At 47.8% G+C, this 20,348-nt stretch overlaps 1 protein-coding gene across 1 annotated transcript in view; it reads right to left on the bottom strand.

Annotated features, from left to right (window-relative positions):
- Nucleotides 1-19,967, bottom strand: part of LOC144805427 (uncharacterized) — a 44,935-nt gene extending 24,968 nt beyond the window's left edge. Inside the window, 2 exon segments of the mRNA XM_078671985.1 lie at nt 6,421-6,512; nt 19,838-19,967. The gene's annotated coding sequence lies outside the window, so the exon portion shown is untranslated.
- Nucleotides 19,968-20,348: the final 381 nt, after the last annotated feature.

Below are 20,348 nucleotides of genomic sequence, written 5' to 3'. Positions count from 1 at the left end.
ACCTGTGCTTTTGGTCACAGGTTTGGCAGCCATCTAGGGAAACCTACCAAACCCAGACATTTCTAAAAAAAAAAAACACCTGGGAGAGTCCAGGGAGGTATGGCTTACGTAGATCTCCCAATGTTTTCTTACCAAGAATCCCCTACAAACCTCAAATTTTGCTAATCAAAATTATATTATCTTCACATTTCTGTTTGAGATCACCATGCCCGTACAAATTTCCTACTACCCAGAGTGCCCCTTAAAAAATAAAAATGATACCTCATTTGTTTGGGTATCCAATGCACAATCGCCTAAAAAATTTTTTTTTAAAATAGGGTGCTTAGAGCTTGCTGTGCTATTTCCTCAGTCTCTACGTTTTTGTCCTTTCCAAGTCGCAGACCCTTGGCCACCCAAACAAGTGAGGCATAATTTTTATTGGGAGACCAAGAGGAAAGCCGGGTGGTAGGAAATTTGTGCCAGCATGGTGTACCCACACAGAACTGTGAGAAAAATTTAATTGTTTAGCTAAATTTGAGATTTGCAGGGAATTCTGGGTAAAGCAACTTTGGGGAACCCATGCAAACCACACATCCTTGGACTCCCTGGGTGTCTAGTTTTCAGAAATGTCTGAGTTTGGTAGGTTTCCCTAAATAGCCACAGAGCCAGGGACCAAAAATGCAGATGCCCACATTGCAAAACAAGGTAATTTTGTGATAAATAATTTTGATGTCTTCACAATGTGTTTTGGGACACTCCCTGTCGCAGGCCCTTAGCCTTCCCACACAAGTGAGGTAGCAGTTTCATCAGGAGAGCTGGGAGAACTTTGGGTGGTAGGAAGTGTGTGAAGGCTTGGTAAAAAACTCCCTTCGCAAAAATAGGTTGTTTTGTGATAGATTGGGAGCACCTGCGTTTTTGGGCCCTGGCTTGCATGCCATCAATGGAAACCTACTAAACATAGACATTTCTGAAAACTAGACACCTGGTGGAGTCCAGGGATGTGTGGCATGCATGGATCTCCCAAAGTTGTCTTATCCAGAATCCCCTGCAAATCTCAAATTTAGCCAAAAGGTCACATTTTCCTCCCATTTCTGTGTGCCAAGTTTGTGAGATCACTGCCCGGCACACATTTCCCACCACCCAGCGTTCTCCTCAGTCTCCTGATAAAAATGATACCTCACTTGTGTGGGTGCCCAAAGCAGAGTCAGCCTAATAACTTATATACAAAAAAAAAGCCCTTTTGGACCCTCTTTGGTCCCCCTCAGTATTTCATTTTATAAGTTTTTAGGTTCTCTGTTTTGGGCACCAACACAATTGAGGTATCATTTTTATCAGGAAACTGAGGAGTACGCTGGGTGGTGTGAAATTTGTGCCGGCACGGTGATCCCACAACTTTTCCACACAGAAATGTGAGGAAAGTGTGACTTTTTATCTAAATTGACGTTTTGCAGGAGCTTCTGGGTAGCAAAACGCTGGAGGTTTCACGCAACCCACACCACCAGCCAAGCACCATCCATGCACACCACCAGCCAAGCGCCATCCATGCACACCACCAGCCAAGCACCATCCATGCACACCACCAGCCAAGCCAATCCATGCACACCACCAGCGGAGCCAATCCATGCACACCACCAGCCAAGCACCATCCATGCACACCACCAGCCAAGCACCATCCATGCACACCACCAGCCAAGCGCCATCCATGCACACCACCAGCCAAGCACCATCCATGCACACCACCAGCCAAGCCAATCCATGCACACCACCAGTGGAGCCAATCCATGCACACCATCAACCAAGCGCCATCCATGCACACCACCAGCCAAGCGCCATCCATGCACACCACCAGCCAAGCACCATCCATGCCCATCACCAGCCAAGCACCATCCATGCACATCACCAGCCAAGCACCATCCATGCACACCACCAGCCAAGCACCATCCATGCACACCACCAGCCAAGCACAATCCATGCACACCACCAGCCAAGGACCATCCTTGCACACCACCAGCCAAGCGCCAACCATGCACACCACCAGGCAAGCACCATCCATGCACACCACCAGCCAAGCACCATCCATGCACACGACCAACCAAGCACCATCCATGCACACCACCAACCAAGCACCATCCATGCACACCACCAACCAAGCACCATCCATGCACACCACCAGCCAAGCACCATCCATGCACACCACCAACCAAGCACCATCCATGCACACCAGCAGCCAAGCACCATCCATGCACACCACCAGCCAAGCACCATCCATGCACACCACCAGCCAAGCACCATCCATGCACACCACCAACCAAGCACCATCCATGCACACCAGCAGCCAAGCACCATCCATGCACACCACCAGCCAAGGACCATCCATGCACACCACCAGCCAAGGACCATCCATGCACACCACCAACCAAGCACAATCCATGCACACCACCAGCCAAGGACCATCCATGCACACCACCAACCATGCGCCATCCATGCACACCAGCAGCCAAGGACCATCCATGCACACCACCAACCATGCGGCATCCATGCACACCAGCAGCCAAACACCATCAATATAAACCACCAGCAACACAACATCCACGCACATCGCCAGCCAAGCGACAGCCCACACATACCACAAGTAAAGCTGTAGTCCACACACACACCTCAAGACATGGTCCATCCATGCAGACCGATAGCCAAGCAACAATCCACGCACACTGCCAGCCAAGCATTAGTGCACACACACTGCCAGCTAAGCGCAAGCCCACACACACCACCAGCAAAATGCAGGTTCACACACAGTCAGCCAAACGCCAGAAAACACCGACCATCAGCTGCACTCCAGTTCACACACAGAAGCTAGTGTCTAGAGGTTTTCAGCAGATTAGCCTAAAAATATTGCTGATCTGCCCCCAGGAGTGTGGAGGGGGACAGAAGCAGCAAAGATTTGTTCACACAAAAAGGGGACCGGCCCAGCCTAAGCCTATAAACATTTCTCTGGTTCCTGGTGGGCTTTCTGCCCCCCAGGGAGCAGATCAGGGGCTATTGCCCCTTTGGGGGAGGGGGCATTAGCATCACACCTATCTTTTATTAAAATAAATCCTGGTGTCTAATAGGCTTCCTGCCCCCGGGGGCAAATCAAGGGCAATTACCCCCATCTGCCCCTGAAGGCGGGCAGAAAGACTATCCCATTTTTTGTTTGGAGGTGGGGGCATTGGCATACATATTAAAAACAAGAAATCCCTGGGGCCTAGTGGGCTTTCTGCCCCCATGGGGGCATAGCGGGGGCTAGTACCCTCAATTAAACCTGAGGAGGGACAGAAAGACTTCCATTTTTATAATTGTGGGTGGGGGCATGGCTTTGCCCATTTTGGGTAGCCCCCATCTCTCTTTTCTAATAAAAATGAAATCCCTGGTGTCTAGTGGGCTTCCCCCGGGGGGCAGAGATCAGGGGTAATAACCCCCATCTGCCCCAGGGAGGGACAGAAAGACTGTCCCTTTAGTTTTGGGGTGTACAGACATTAGCATGCCCATTCTGGGAAGCCCCCACTCCTCTTTCAGAGAGGGAAAAAAAACCTTGGCGTCTAGTGGGCTTTCTGCCCTCCTGGGGGGCTGATCGGGGGTAATAATCCCTGTTAGATTTGGCTGTCTCTGGTTGGCAGAGGTAGTTACTTCAGTCCAAGCAGGGACCCACCTCCTCTAGTTAGGGTAGAAGGTTACCCCCTTAGTAGTGTTACCGAGCGGTTAGACTTATCTTCGAGGAAAGGCATGACGCATTTATGACCATGTACAGTAATATCTTGACACTCTACAAATGGACACCACACCAGTTGTATATGAAAATATAGTGTTCTTTATAAAATCTTTATCCTCAGGCCAATAACTGTAAAAAAGAATCTACAATAAGTTAGCAGAAAAAGATGATTGTAAGTGCGTTGCAACAAGACTCAGTTCAGTTCGGTTTCGAGTGGCTGGGGCGACTCGGATACTCACAGTCGACATGGAGTCGATGTGGAATCATCTGGTACGATGTGTTCGATAGTACGAGTCGGTTCTGGGGAACCGCGATGAGAAGCTGCTGGACTGTAGACGTTGGTACGAGGCGTACTTGATGTTCGGCTCGAGGCGTACGAGCCACACTGAAATACTGCTGGGCTGTAGAGGTCGGTAGGTGGCGTACGAGACACGCTGAAATACTGCTGGGCTGTAGATGTGCAATGCGATGCGTACAGGAGGTACGGTTCATAGGGTGTGAGCCGCGACGAAGTCAGCAAAGCTCGCAGATGTGTTGCAATGCGTACAGGAGGTACGGTTTGTAGGGTGTGAGCCGCGACAAAGTCAGCAGGGCTCGTCAGTTGTGTTGCAATGCATACAGGAGGTACGGTTCGTAGAGTGTGAACCGCAACGCAGTCAGCAGGGCTCGTCAGATGCGATGCAATACGTACAGGGGGTACGGTTCGTAGGGTGAGAGCCGCGACGAAGTCAGCAGGGCTCGTCAGATGCGATGCAATGCGTACAGGAGTTACGGTTCATAGGGTGTGAGCCGCGACGAAGTCAGCAGAGCTCGCAGATGCGTTGCAATGTGTACAGGAGGTACGGTTTGTAGGGTGTGAGCCGCGACGAAGTCAGCAGGGCTCGTCAGTTGCGTTGCAATGCATACAGGGGGTACGGTTCGTAGAGTGTGAGCCGCAACGCAGTCATCAGGGCTCGTCAGATGTGATGCAATGCGTACAGGGGGTACGGTTCGTAGGGTGTGAGCCGCGACGAAGTCAGCAGGGCTCGTCAGATGCGTTGCAATGCGTGCAGGAGGTACGGTTCGTAGGGTGTGAGCCGTGACAAAGTCAGCAGGGCTTGTCAGATGCGATACAATGCATACAGGAGGTACGGTTCGTAGGGTGTGAGCAACGACAATGTCAGCAGGGCTCAACAGATAAGATGCGATGAGTACAGGAGGTACGGTTCGTAGGGTGTGAGCCGTGACGAATTCAGCAGGGTTCTTCTTAGTCCAAATCAATCTAATCTACAGCCAAAAAGGCCCCTATATGTAGGGCAATAGGGGTCTTTTGAAGTTGTTTGATCCGGCAGGGGGTTCCCCGGTACCTAGGTCCTTGTTGTGGGTGTTTCCTGCCAGATGACACCTCTTTCCTTTGAAAAAGGGAGGCAGGGTCGCCAGACGCTCAGCGGGAAGTGGGGCCGGCACTGTGGAAGGCAGGATGCTCAACAGAAACGACGCCACCCCTCCCATCTAAATGCAGCCAGCTAACACCAGGCTCTGGAGACGGCCCAGACCCTGTCACATTTCCCAGACATCTGACTACACATCTTCGGCAGCACACAGCAAGGTTTGGGTAAGAAAATAGTCACTTTCTAAAAGTGCTATTTCCAAGCTCCGAGTCTAAAAATCATTCCCCTAAAAGAATGCATTACGAACTCCTGAGTTCAGGGAAACTCGTCTGGGATCTCTACCAGTTTCACTGGGTCAGATACGAATATAAGATGTCATATTTATCAGAAGGAGCACTTGCACTGTGGCACTGATCAGCAGTTGCACAGTGCTCAGAGCATCTTGTCCAGCACAAAAATAGGTCATACACGTAGGAGTCATAATGAAAATGGAAAGGGAGACCCACGCCAAGGATGGCAGGTCTAACAATCCCCATCTACCTCCCAGAGGGACAAGCAGACTGTCACTGTTGCGTTTGGGGTATGGGCATAGACATGCCCATTGTGGGCAGCCTTCACCTCTCTATTATTAGAAAAAAGACAATAATCCCCGGAGCCTAGTTAGCTTTCTGTGACAGTTGGGGGCATTATAATGCTCATTTTTGGAAGTCCGCACCCCTAAGTAAAAAATAAAAAGATTCCTTGGTGTATAGTGTGCCTTCCGCCCCACCTCCCCGGGGGGAGGGGGCAGAAAGACTGAATATGGCCAAATTATTATGGGGGAGCAAAGGCCCTTGACGAAGGACCCGATCCCCCCTCTCTGGTGTCTAGTGGTGGATCCCTGCTAGGGGATCGCCCTCTTGCGGTGCCAAGAGCATATAGGCAGTGAAAATGAAATGAACCGATCAGCTAATTTCACTTTCACTATAAGGAAGTCAGCACGCCATGCATGCCGATTGTCAGTATACTGGAAAAAAGTGCCTTGGGCAGCTGGATTTCAAAATAGTGGGCCTTGGACGTAATGGATCAATCCTTGGCACCGGAGCACCACAACCTTGGACGTAACCGTTATGTCCAAGGCTTGGAAGGGGTTAGTAGATCTAGCTCTGACACTGATGTAACTGGAAATGCTTCTCAACCATGATGTGCTCTACATCTGCCACATATATTATGTAATTGATGGTCCCTGCAACCAATATTGGTCAAAGAGTTTTCTCTTGTTGACGTTTGACAAGAATAAAACATGCAATCAAATATTTATGAGATAATAAGATGCAAACATACCTCCATCTTGCACATCCTGGGACAAGACTGCTGGAAAGAGATCGATAGGAAATGCGAAAGGTTTGGAGGTGAGCAAAACACTGAAACATTACCTGAAAGAACAAATTAAAAAATAATTGTAAGGAGGAGATAGATGGATATTAGAAATTAGGGACAAGCAAGAGAAGGAAATAAACTCACTTGCCCTGTGATTTTTTATAGAGCAAAAAAAAGTTAAAGTTAGCAAAGTACTGAAAAAAACACAATTTAGAACCTATAGAAACTGAAAACAGAAAAGCCTATGCATCTTGTTTTCAATGCCTATGATCAGAGAAGAGGACTTGCTGTACGCATGGGAGGATTAACTAAGAGATCTAGTGTGCCTTGACGGTGCACCAGGTGCAGTTTTCTGTAGTCATGAATTCCAATGGTCTCTGGGAAGTGTAGTCCTTTTATAACTGTGTTTAATGTGGATGCTGATAAAGCAAGGGAGGAAATGCATACTAGTTGAGCTTTTCTGAATATTTACACTTAGGGAAATCTCAATTCTGAGCATGCATACAACATATAATGTGAAGTGCGCACTTTGATGAGAACAAACAGATGGCAGGCAAGAAAAGAAGTGGAGAAGGGCAAAAGGGAAAGGGAGAGAAAGAAGCACATTGGTCGTGGCACTCTTCCTGATAGCCATAGAGCCCCTCACATTCACCATATGCTGCACAAAAGACATTTGGGAAACTGAAATCATAGCCGGCGACCTGAAAACTAAGCTGTATGCGGACATCATACTCCTCACTTTACCCTCTCCAAAACGTTCGCTGTCAGCACCGACGTTCACCATATCAGACTTTACAGTATTTTCCAGGTACAGAAGGAAATGGACCAAAAGTGAAGTCTGGCCCTTGATGGTCTATACCACGAGGGAAGCCCTCCGTGCACATCCATTTCGGTAAATCGACACAAAGATGAAATATTATAAGTATTGATTTCCAATGATGATCAAAGACAATATGACTGCACTGACTGATCAAATGCACAGGGATTTCACTAAATTGATCAAATGGCAATCGTCGCTGTGGGGACGAGTCTAAACTGGGAACATGGTGGTAGTCCAAGGTTTAACTACATTTGCAGCATGCTTAATATACTGGTATTTTCATCAGAACTATGCCTAATAGACACGGCCCTTATAACATACTTCCGGCAAGGTGAGACACGCGGACTGGCCATGTCGAAACTCCAAGCCGCTACTTCAGGCAGACTGAGACTTCCAAAGATGGAAATATATCATATGGCACATTAGCTCTCACATCAAGCATATCATTCTGCCACAGATCTGGAACGCATCAATTGGGTACTCCTGAAACAACAACTGTGGGTGGTCACGGGGACTGCAGGTGGTATATCTGCATCATCCCTCACAGATACCTCAAACAGAACTGCTTTGTGGGCCTAGCGCTGCAGAAGCGATGAAGAAGGAAATCTTTGCCACCATGTACTCTGCCTTTGCTAGGGGGTGCTGGTTTGTTTCCTTATTTCCCTGTTTCTCTCACAGATCGAGATCATAGACCCAGAAGGTCACTACGTAATATTAACAGGTAAACCGGATGGCAAAGATATAGCCTGTGTGAATATTAATGCCTCCAATGTGGGCCAAACTATCATTCCTATTCTCCCTAATTTTCTGTTCACCCGAATACATCATTACCTTGTGTTACTTGGAGATTTTAACTGCATGGCTGGTGTACCTTTAGATAGATCACACCCCCACTGCTCACATCCCCACTACATAAAACTGCCCACGCATTTCGATGTTGGATTAACGATTGAGGATTTGTTGATACCTGGAGAACCTTAACTTCGGAGGGCGGCTTTGATTCTTATTACTCGGGTACGCACAAGCTATCGGTGCACTTAAATGCTTTCTTATGCTCGGCTAGCGTACATGCAAGAGCTAGGAGGGTTGAATATCTGGTGAAAAATACTGCGACAACCACCCGTTATTACTGATTCTGGCCTGGGCGCTGTCCAGACCCCGCACTGCGACATGGAAGCTCAATACTGCGAAGCTCATGACCTAGTCTACAGATCTACCCTAGGGAACGTGATCAGTTATTACTTCATGGAAAATACGGGTACGACTTCCTCCCCACTCGCGGAGTGGGAGGCATTCAAGCTAGCGGTACGTGGTCACAGCATCTCAGCAGTAGTAGGGACTCGGCCCCAGCTTCATACTGAGATCAAACACTTGGAGCACCTCTTAATAAAACCGGATCTACCGACAGAGGGAGAACAGGTGCTGCATGACAGACTGAGAGCAGAAAGCGAAAAACTCCTAAAACTAGTGGAGAGACTCACGGCATACGAATAGTGAGCATATATAAAACTAGGGCACACATAGAATGTTATAAATCCAGCAGATTACTAGTGTGGCTGCTCAATCCTGATAGACAGTGTCCCCAAATACTGCAGATACACAACAAAGGGAGGGTGACCAGCGTTACAGGTATGACGAGATTAATACAGTCTTTGCTGTCTATTATTCTAACATCTATGGATGTTCTGATGTTGCCCCACCCAGCCCATGCAGGATTATGTTCCATCGGAAGTACGAAGCAAATGACACAGGTAGTGGGCGCATCCCTAGGAGGTGACAACACAATCCAGGAGGTGAGGGGGCGAGTAAAGCCCTGGGCAAGGTACCAGGCTCAGATGGCTTGACCCTGGAATTTTATGCATCTTGTGCAAACTTGCTTCCCCCAATCTTGACTGCACTGTATAATGCAGCAAGAACAGTGGGGGCACTACCACCAATGAAGGGAAAGTCCCTGTTTGTTCCACTCCACAAAAAGGGTAGAGTGATAAGATACCATCCTATAGACTGCTCTCCATATTAACCCCTTCCATGCTCATGACGGAACGGTTCCGTCATCAGCGTCGGTGCTCCGGTGCTGATGACGGAACATTTCCGTCATGAGTCAATGTGATTTATGACCCTTCAGCACTGCAGCGAAATTCGCGCAGCACTGAAGGGGTTAAATGTAGATTATAAACTACTTTGTAAATTGTTGATGACTGGGCAACCATACAGGTGATCTTATTCACACGGATCAAATGGGTTTTATACCTAAACGCAGTTTGATCCCTAACATTCGCCTAATGCTCCATACCCCATTAGTGGACTATCCTAGAGCACTAGTGATCAACACTGACACAGAGACAGCATGTGACTATCGGCGCTGAGACTTTCTTGATGCTACTCTGGCCAGCATGGGACTGGGGAATGGCTTCCTCACCTGGACACGTCTGCTATATTTGCCCCTGATGTCTCCAGTCCGAAATGGGGTGTGATATCAGCACCCTGTAGGGTAGAGGCCGTTGCCACACAGGGTTGCCCACTGTCGCCAGTGCCGTTTGCCTTGGCTGTTGAGCCCCAGGCCCTGACACTCTGCACCATCCATCATTATCGAGGAATAGTGATTGACGACCACCCTATCTATATCCCCCTATATGGAGAGGATCTATAAGTGTACAGGCGTGGGGAACACGCAAATGTGGATCACGCATTTAGAGCTTTGGATGATTTTAGCCAGACGTCGACAGTCCAGGTGAATTGGGATAAGTCAAATGCATTCCCGATACATGCTCTGACACCAGCCACTATTCTGCCAGAAATGAGGGAGGATCTCTGCTCGGAACCAGTCACATTATGCTTCCTGGGCATTCATATTTGCTACAACTTGGCTGATCTTGAGCAATCTTCAACTGGCACTGATTTTTGCAGACTTCCATAAATTTCTGGCTAATACTTCCTCTATCAGTCGCAGGCAGGATGATACTGTGAAGGTGGTTTTCCTTCCCAGTCTCTTTCATTACTTTGCAGCTCGCCCAAATTGGCTCACAAAATCCATCTTTTGGGAGATTAACAGCCTATTGATATACCTCATATAAGGCACAGGACGTCATAGACTGGCATTAATCAAACTACGGCTCCCCACTGATGGAGGTGGGTTAGCGGTCCCTGACTTGGAGCTTTATTGCCTGGCGGCGCACCTGAAATGGGGGGCGTAATAGTGACTGGCGTACACTTTCTCTCCACCAGTACCATGCTATAGGCCAGATTGATTAGTCATAATGCTCAAACAGGCGTTAAATATTCTGGTCTCTCGCTGGATACCCTGCAATTTCAATGGGCCTGGGTCTTGCAGAGAACACAAATGAGGGTTCCGTATGTGAAGTACCTCACACTGTCGACATTACTACAACTCTTGCATGAGGGATATTGGTCTCGGTTGCTGGAGAGAAAGGGTAGGAAAATGCTATGGAACTAGTAACAGGTGGAGAACTAAGGAACTTTGTGGAACTCGCAAACAAATATACTCTACCCTCCCACCAGTATTTACTGTATGGGGCAGTGGCAGCAAACATGTGGAGGGCATTGCGGAGGACAGGTAAGTACCCCCGAAACAGAGGGGAGAAACCATGTGGAAGTAACGCCAATCCACAAGGTGGGGGTGGGGGGATAGAGTTCTGAGAAGGTCCTGAAGCGCCAGTTGTTACACAGCTGTAGAAGGCCCAGCGGGTCCTTGCATCTATAACACTATTCAAACCAGCAGATAAGAAATTCCATAACAGAACACAACATGACCAATGTCCGTACACTGCTATATTACATCAAATAACAATAAACAGTAAAGGCATCCTATCTGCAGAGGCTACACATCTTCTCCCTTTTTTAACACCACACACACACACACGGTGAACACCATAAATAGCGATTCCAAAATATAGACTGCCCAAAATTTCGAATAAAAAATATAGACTGCCTAGAATATCAAATTACCACAATATATTTAGGGTATGAAATATCGAATTCCATAATATCGAATTAAAAATATCGATTTCCATAATATCGAATTTTTTTAGTGTTATGTATGGTAGTATATGTATTAAAATTATGTATTAATTTTGTAATGTATGTTTAATTTTGTTATAGTTAATTTTTGCGTAATTTAATTCCGTCGCCGGTTGTGGGTTTATAGGGGAATAGGTTGGGAAGTGATTTAATTATAGTAAATTAAATATCAATTTTTATTTATATGTATTGATAATTAATTGATAATTAATTAATAATTGGTAATTCATTTTTATTAATTGGTAATTATTTTTTTAATTCGTAATTATTTTTTTTAATTGGTAAGTCATTTTTATTTATTGGTAAATATATTTTATTAATTGATTAATTGATAAATATGTTAATTTTATTAATTTTTGGGAGCGGGTTGTGGGTTTATAGGGGAATATGGTGGGAAGTCATTTAATTGTAATAAAGTTAATATTTATTTGCATTTATATGTATTGATATTTAATTGATAATTAATTAATTGGTAATTAATTTTTAATAATTTGTAAATAATGTTTGTAATTGGTAATACATTTTTATTATTTGGTAATTATTTTTAATACATTTTTTGTTGGTATTGATAATTAATTACATTTTATTTTAATATGGAATCATTACTTTCCCTACTGTTGCACTCTCTGGAGTGGGAATAGTAATTTTCATCCCTACGCTATCCAACGCTTTCCCTACTGTTGCACTCACTAGAGTAGGAATAATACATTTTACCCTCCCGCTACCCAACGCTTTCCCTACTGTTGCACTCTCTGGAGTGGGAATAGTAATTTTTACCCCTATACTATTCAACGCTTACCCTACTGTTGCACTCTCTGAAGTGGGAATAGTAATTTGTAACCCCCCCGCTATCCAACGCTTTCCCTACTGTTGCACTCTCTGGAGTGGAAATAGTAATTTTCACCCCTACACTATCCACCGCTTTCCCTACTGTTGCACTCACTGGAGTGGGAATAGTCATTTTTACCATTCCGCTATCCAGTGCTTTCCCTACTGTTGCACTCTCTGGAGTGGGAATAGTAATTTGTACCCCCCCGCTATCCAACGCTTTCCCTACTGTTGCACTCTCTGGAGTGGGAATAGGAATTTGTACCCCTACGGTATCCAACGCTTTCCCTACTGTTGCACTCTCTGGAGTGGGAATAGGAATTTGTACCCCTATGCTATCCAACGCTTTCCCTACTGTTGCACTCACTGGAGTGGGAATAGTAATTTTTCCCTCTCACTATCCAACAAATTCTCTAATTTGTTTTCTCCCTCTCATGAGTTTAAAAGGTGCTTTACCATAGATCGAAAGAGGGACACAACGAGGACACCTCTTTTCTCCCCGTCATGAGTTTAAATGGTGCTTTACCAGTGATCAAATGAGGGATACAACGAGGACACGTCTTTTCTCCCCGTCATGAGTTTAAATGTGCTTTACCAGTGATCGAATGAGATGTAGATCTATAAACCCACACTAAATCGCTGGTTGTTACTTCACAGTCAACTCTGGATGTCACCGCGCTCCGGATACACTCCACTAGAAACCTGTTGAATCTCTCCACTTTTAGTTGGCCTGAGTGTGGTACAATGGCGTGCGGAAATGTTTCACTCCACATTTGCCTAAAATCTCTGCCATGGTGGAAGAAGTCAATTGAACTCCATTGTCAGTGAGCAGCTCCTCGAGAGTCCCTTCTCTAGCAAACACTTCACAACCAAAAGGAATCACAGAGTTTGTGTTGGGTTTGGCTATACCACGTACTTCCACCCGCCTGGAAAGGTGATCCATCATGACAATAAAGTGTCTCATATTGGAAGGTAATACATGAAAAGGGTCGGAAAAAAATCAACCACAACTCTCTGCCGCACCTTACCAGGACATGAAACAGGAACAGCAGTGTACACAGAGGTCACCAATGTTTATCACTCAAACAGCATGGTGCACAATTTCTTACTAATCCTTCCACATCCACATCCACTTCAGGCCACCAGAAATAATTTCTTATTCTACGGTTAGTGGCGCTCAGACCCAGATGGCCTACATGAGCTGTCCCCGAAATCTTTTGGTGGAAACCACCTTGTGGAATTAACTTATCACCTCTTACTAACAATCCTTCTTCCAAAGATACCTCATCCGCCACCTTGCAATAAGATTGCAAAGAAGTCTCCAAAGTTTATTCCCTTGCCCCCCCCAAATTTCCCAAAATTCATGACCTTGATCAATACAGTACCCTCCCTCAAACGATCACACAATACCATTATATTGGAACAAATGTCCAAAACTTCAACTTAGGCACTGACACATGCCTCAATTTCTTCCTGTACATCCACCTAACACAAATCTAATGGTAACCAAGACAGAAAGTCCATTCTAATGTTCTTTTTCCTGTAATATGAAGCACACTAAAACTCCAATAATTTGATAGATAATTTGGCTGAGGATCTTAATTTGGATTCTAGACTAAATGTGGTCTGTGATCGGTCCTCAAGCTAAATTTTCCTCCCAAGAGATATGGCTTACACCTGCCGACACCCAAAACGCATTCCAACATTTCACTTTCTATTACAGAATATTGTGTTTCCAAATCTTTCATGCTTCTGGAAGCAAACCTTACAGAGCCTTCCATCCCATCCATCACTTGTAGCAAAAAAACTCAATGCCATATTGTAGGAAACTGGCTCTATATATACTACACCAAAACGAGGTATAGTGTGTATAGAGACCAAATGAACCCAGAGGTAGGCAGAGGTTAAAGTTAGATAGAACCTTACTCTCTAATTGTGGTCGAGTGGTCGAGCAGAAAGGCAGTATCAGAGGACAGTGTTAAGCATTTGATGTACACACTCAGTCAGCAAATGAATTCACATACTCAGTAACTGAACTCTAGGCCAATTGTATTTGTATCAAAATATATACTGTTGTTTTATTTTTAGAACCAAATAAGCCTGGCACAGGTATGCATTAAATACTTTTCAGTAATAAGTTACTGGATATAGAACAGTTTGAAAATACAAAAGAAATTGTACTGTTTTTGATTTACAAGGTATGCAGGGTATGCAGAAGGATACAGCAGTTAGCAAATACAGTACATTGAAATGAATATGCTTTTTCAGTAAATTGCAGGTAAGTTACTTTCTACGTTACTTTTCTTACTCAAAGCTGGATGCCTAGATTCAGAACTGGGACATTTCCTGGAAACAGGTACGTAAATACGTTTCGGTTATTCGTATGATTTTTAAAGAATATTTTTAGGTTTCAAAACTCCACACGTAGAAACTTTTCGGAGAAAAAGTGTCAATGTTATCCTATGGAGAGAAACAGGTTAACGGTCCATAGTTAAGTAATCAACTGTGGGAGTTAAGGTTCTGGGGCTAGACTCAGGGGTCCCCCAGGGCCAGTTACGCACTGTTGTTGCACTGTTGCACTGTTGTTACACCCTCAGTGGCACTAGGGCGGCCGAGTGCAGAGTGTTGAGGCTCACTGTTATCCAAAGGGGGACAAGGGGTCTCCGGTTGGTGGCTGCTGGCAAGCAGGTCACTGGGTTGTGAGAGCAAAGCTCCTAGGTGTAAGGTCAGGGCAAATGGGAAAACAAGTAGCACAAAAGGTGAACCTTCAGCGGCACTGGGGTGGCCGTGAGCAGAGTGCTGTTTCGACGTCGGGCGCCCTGTTGTTTTCTATGGAGAACCTCAGGCAGGGAGATGAAGGACTTCTGGGTGCGACCACCACTGGGAGAGGTAAGTTGGGAAGTTAAGGTTTGGTTAGGCACCGTCAGTTTGGGCGCACAGGGCCGCGGGGCGTCGGGTGCAGGGGTGACTTCTGGGGTCGGATCTTCTTACCAGCTCCTGGTCCCGGTTAGGGGGGCTTCTGGATTTAGGCTGCATTCGTCCCCTGGAGGCTTTTGCCAGGTCAGGGGTCGCCGGATCTTGGGTCAGGATCGCCGGGGTGACCTCCTTGTGGTGTTTTTCCACTCGAGTTTGGGCCGGGTTCAGCGGGTGCAGAGTGGGCTGTATTCGCTGTCCCTGGCTGCTGCCAGGGGTTGCTGTTTGAACAAGTCATGTGTTCATGGGAGATTCAGTCTTTGGAAGTGAAGGCAGGCAGGTGCTCCTGGGTTTTCAAGGTTGTTGGCTGCCAGACACAGTGGGATTTTGCATGAGCAGGTCCGAGGGGAGACAGGCCTGTAGGACTGGGGCCAAGTCAGTGGGCGTCCTCTTGGTAGCTCTGCACGGCTCTTTGTTCCTTCTACTTATCTTCTTTTCTTGTCGTTTCTGGATCTGAGGAAGCGAGGTTCAGGGTGCCCCCTTAATACTAGATTTAGGGATATTATAGGTAGGTAAAGGGCATGGACCATTGGGTCCATTCCCTGGGGTGGGTACACCCCCTATTCTGCCACTCTCCAGTGGGAGGGCGGCTGGAGTCTGTCCCTTGTTGGCTGGGTTTCCCCATCCTCAAGATGGCGGGGACTCGAGGCTGTGCTTCAATTCGCTTCCCCCACCTGAGGGGTGGAGTTGGCCACACCCCTCTTCCTCATTTGTTTTTCCCACCCAAAGTGGGGGGTAGAACCACTAGGGACCAGTTGCTGAAAGCAGCAAATGGTCTGGAGAGGCTCACAAAGGCGGCATGCCTTTGAAGCTTCCCCTTCGTGAACCCTGCCTATCCCGAGGGAGGAGGCTTGGCACCTCTTCCCAGGATGTGCATTGTTTCAGGCCCCCGAGAGCAGCAAACTCTCGACCCAGGGGTCCAGAAACATGTCTGGTGGTGGCAGCCTAAGCAGCCACTCAGTCAGGTCACTAGGAGTTGGTTGAGTTTCAGGGGGCATCTCTAAGATGCCCTCTGTTGTGCATTTTACATTAAATCCCACATTTGCATCAGTGTGGGTTTTATGTGCTGAGAAGTTTGGTACCAAACCTCACAGTCTTTAGTGTAGCCATTATGGTGCTGTGGAGTTCGTAATGACAAGCTCCCAGCACCATATACTCTTAATGGCAGCACTGCACTTACAGTGCCCAGGAATGGCCCTGGGTACTGTAGGGGCACAGGGCTCATGCACTTGTACCCTCACCACTGGCATAGGGCACCCAGCTAGAGGGGTGACTGATGTATGCCAGGGCAGTGGTTTGTGCGCATGGCACACAAGGATGTGTGCCATATCGACTCTTCACTTTGTTCTGCACCAAAACACGCAACCTGCAAAAGCAGTGTGTGGGTGTCAGGGGACAGGGCCCCTAAGGGTGGCACAATAAGTGCTGCAGCCCTTAGGGGTCTTCTCTGGTCACAGTTCCCTGGGTACCTGTGGTACCATTTACAAGGGGCTGACATGTGGCCAGAGATGCCAATTGGGGTTAGGCTTCAAAACAGTTTTAGGGAAGAAACATAGGCCCTGGGAACCTGATTAGCAGGAGCCCAGGGCACACTCAGTCAAAGAACATCAGCAATTCATCAGTGGGGGCATACCATGCAAGAAAGAGGGCACGTTCTCACACAACCAGCCCCCAAACGAAAGAAGATTAGACTAACCTTTCCCTAGAGAGTCTTCATTGTGTAAGTAGAAGAACCTGGAAAGTCCATCTGCATTAGCATTGGCAGTCCCAGGTCTGTGTTCCACTTCAAAGTCCATTCCCAGTAGGGAGATGGACCACCTCAACATTTTAGGATTTTGTCCTTTCATTTGCATTAGCCATCTGAGAGGTCTGTGATCAGTTTGAACTAGGAAGTGAGTACCAAACAAGAATGGTCTCCACTTCTTCGGTGACCAAACCACAGCAAAGGCCTCCCTCTCAATGGCTGACCAACGCTGCTCCGTGGGGGAGACGCCTTCTACTTATAAAAGCAACAGGTTGGTCTTGGCCTTCATCATTGGTCTGGGGTAGGACCGCTCCTATCCCTGGCTCAGAGGCATCAGTCTGCACTATGAACTGCTTGGCATAATCTGGAGCATTCAGAATTCGTGCTGAGCACATTGCTTCTTTCAGGGTGTCAAAAGCCTTTTGGCAACTAACTGTCCAGTTTACCTTTATGGACATTTTCTTGGAGGTGAGTTCTGTGAGGGGAGTCACAACGGACCCATATCCCTTCACAACCCTCCTGCAGTACCCAGTCAAGCAAAGGAATGGACTGACTTGGGCCTGGGTTGTTGGAGATGCCCAGTCCAGGATAACCTGGCTCTTGGGCTGTAAGGGTTGTACCTGGCCTCCACCACAAGGTGGCCCAACCACACCACAGTGCCCTGCCCTAGCTGGCATTTGGATGCCTTGATGGTTAGGCCTGCAGTTTGCAGGGCTTTTAAAACCTTCCCGAGGTGGATCAGGTGATCCTGCCAGGTGGAACTAAAGACAGCACTATCATCAAGATAAGCTGCACTAAAGGACTCCAACCCAGTCAGGACTTGATTCACCAACCTCTGGAAGGTGACAGGGGCATTTTTTAAACCAAAGGGCATAACAGATTTCTCATAGTGCTAATAGTGCTCCAACAGTTTAGCAGAAAAGCAGTGAGGTACGCACATATTACTAATTGATCAGAACAAATCTCAGTAGTGTTAAAATATTTTTCAAAGTGTATTAAACAGCAGTTCAGAATGCACAATCCATTGTGCACATATTTCTCATACAGCAGCATAGTGTGTACAGATTCCAGAGTACAGTAAACATCACTGAAGTGTACACAGATTTCTCCTCGAGTAATAAAAGGCTTTGCAGCGTCCCATTATTTCTCAAGGTGTAGCAAACAGTAGTGCAGTGTGCACATATATCTCATTGTGTGGTAAACTACTGCATACAATGCTTTATCATAGTCAATTACGAGTAATGAAGTGTGTACACAGAGCATACTAAAAAGCAGTGCAGTGTGCACAGATTCGTCAGTACAACAAATAGCAGTGCAGCCCATATATTGCCATCACAAAGAAAAAACAGTGTGGTGTGAACAGTAAATGCAGTACAGTGTGCACAGATCCCTCATATTGCAGTATGATGCAGTGCAGCGTGCACATATTTCTTAAAGTGTAGTAAGATGCAGAACAGTGTGCACAGATTCCTCATATTGCAGTATGATGCAGTGTAGCGTGCACAGATTTCTTAAAGTGTAGTAAGATGCAGAACAGTGTGCACAGATCCCTCATATTGCAGTATGATGCACCGCAGCGTGCTCAGATTTCGTAAAGTGTAGTAAAAGCAGGGTGGACCGATTCCTCAATGCAGTAAAAAGCAGTGCAGCAGGTGTTTCCCAGTGCAGTAGGATGCAGTGTAAAATGCATGGATAGTGCAGTACAGATCAGTGCAGTGGCACTGATTCCTCACAGTGCAGTAAGATGGAGAGTAGTGTGCACAGTTTCCTCACAGTGCAGTAAGATGCAGTAATGTGCACAGATTCCTCATAGTGCAGTAAAATGCAGTGCAACAGTGCAAGGATCCCCTCTTAACACAAATGATGCCCACAAACACCCCCAGGGCCGGAAGGAAAGCCCTTCAGGGCCCCCGGATAGAAGAACCCAGCTCAGCCCCAGGGGCCCCGGATAGAAGAGCCCAGCTCAGCCCCATGAGCCCTGGATAGAAGAGCCCAGCTCAGCCTCAGGGGCCCCGGATAGAAGAGACCAGCTCTGCCCGAGGACCCCCGGATGGACTAGCCCAGCTCAGCCCCAGGGGCCCCCAGATAGAAGAGCCCAGCTCAGTCCCAGGGGCCCCCAGATAGAAGAGACCAGCTCAGCCCAAGGGCCCCCGGATGGACTAGCCCAGCTCAGCCCCAGGGGCCCCCAGATAGAAGAGCCCAGCTCAGCCCCAAAGGTCCCCGGATAGAAAATCCCAGCTCAGCCCCAGGGCCCCCGGATAGAAGAGCTCAGTTCAGCCCCAGGGCCCCCTGATAGAAGAGCCCAGCTCAGGCCCAGGGGCCCATGGATAGAAGAGCCCAACTCACCCCCAGGGCCCCCGGATAGAAGAGCTCCGCTAAGGCCCAGGGGCCCCCAGATAGAAGAGCCCAGCTCAGCCCCAGGGGCCCCCGGATAGAAGAGCCCAGCTCAGCCCCAGGGGCCCCCGGATAGAAGAGCCCAGCTCAGCCTCAGGGCTCCTGGATAGAAGAACCCAGCTCAGCCCCAGGGGGCCCCAGATATAAGAGCCCAGCTCAGCCCCAGGGGCCTCCGGATAGATGAGCCAAGCTCAACCCCAGGGGCCCCCGGATAGAAGAGCACAGCTCAGCCCCAGGGGCCCCAGATAGAAGAGCCCAGCTCAGCCCCAGGGGCCCCCGGATAGAAGAGCCCAGCTCAGCCCCAGGGGCATCGGAAAGAAGAGCCCAGCTCAGCCTCAGGGGCCCAGGATAGAAGAGCCCAGCTCAGCCCCAGGGGCCCAGGATAGAAGAGCCCAGCTCAGCCCGAGAGACCCCGGATAGAAGAGCCCAGTTCAGCCCCAGGGGCCCCGGATGGAAGAGTCCAGCTCACCCCCCATAGCCTCCGGATAGAAGAGCCCAGCTCAGCCCGCCTCCTGCAGAGATTCCCTCCAGGATTATTCAGTCTATTTCAACAAACACAGCAGAAGATGCTGACAATCTCCTACCTGAGCAGAGACCTGTGCCGACGTGTCCAGGCTCTCTCCTCCCCCTGGGGCTGGGGGCGGGGGGGCTGATCTAGGGTCTGAGGGGGGCAGATCCTGGGTATGTAAGGGTCTGAAGATGAAGGTAACTGCCCACCAAACAGGGCTCCTTCTTCCTCTGCAGCAGGCTGCACACACAGTGAGAGGCCAGAAGTGATGTCACCCCCGCTGCTGGTGCTGTCTCTGCCGCCGCTGACCCGGAAGAGGAAACCCTTCTCCTTCTCATGCGATGTGCAGTTCAGTGGATTCATCAGCAGGCGAAGAGCACCCTCTGGTGGCCGCTGATGGTACCGCCGCCTCCAGGCTCCATTAGTGAATACATTTCACACAAACAAGCATTTATACCTGTAAATACCTGGGTGTTTTAGATTTCTAGATGTGACAGACAGCGTTGACATCTAAAGCCAGCTGAGATGGCAACACTAGTCACAGACATGGATGGTCTTAAGACACACAATACAAAAACGTCATTTAC

This window comes from Lissotriton helveticus (genome assembly GCF_964261635.1).
Source record: "Lissotriton helveticus chromosome 1_1 unlocalized genomic scaffold, aLisHel1.1 SUPER_1_unloc_1, whole genome shotgun sequence".
Classification (NCBI taxonomy): domain Eukaryota; kingdom Metazoa; phylum Chordata; class Amphibia; order Caudata; family Salamandridae; genus Lissotriton; species Lissotriton helveticus.
This window is presented reverse-complemented; position numbering and strand designations above follow the sequence as displayed.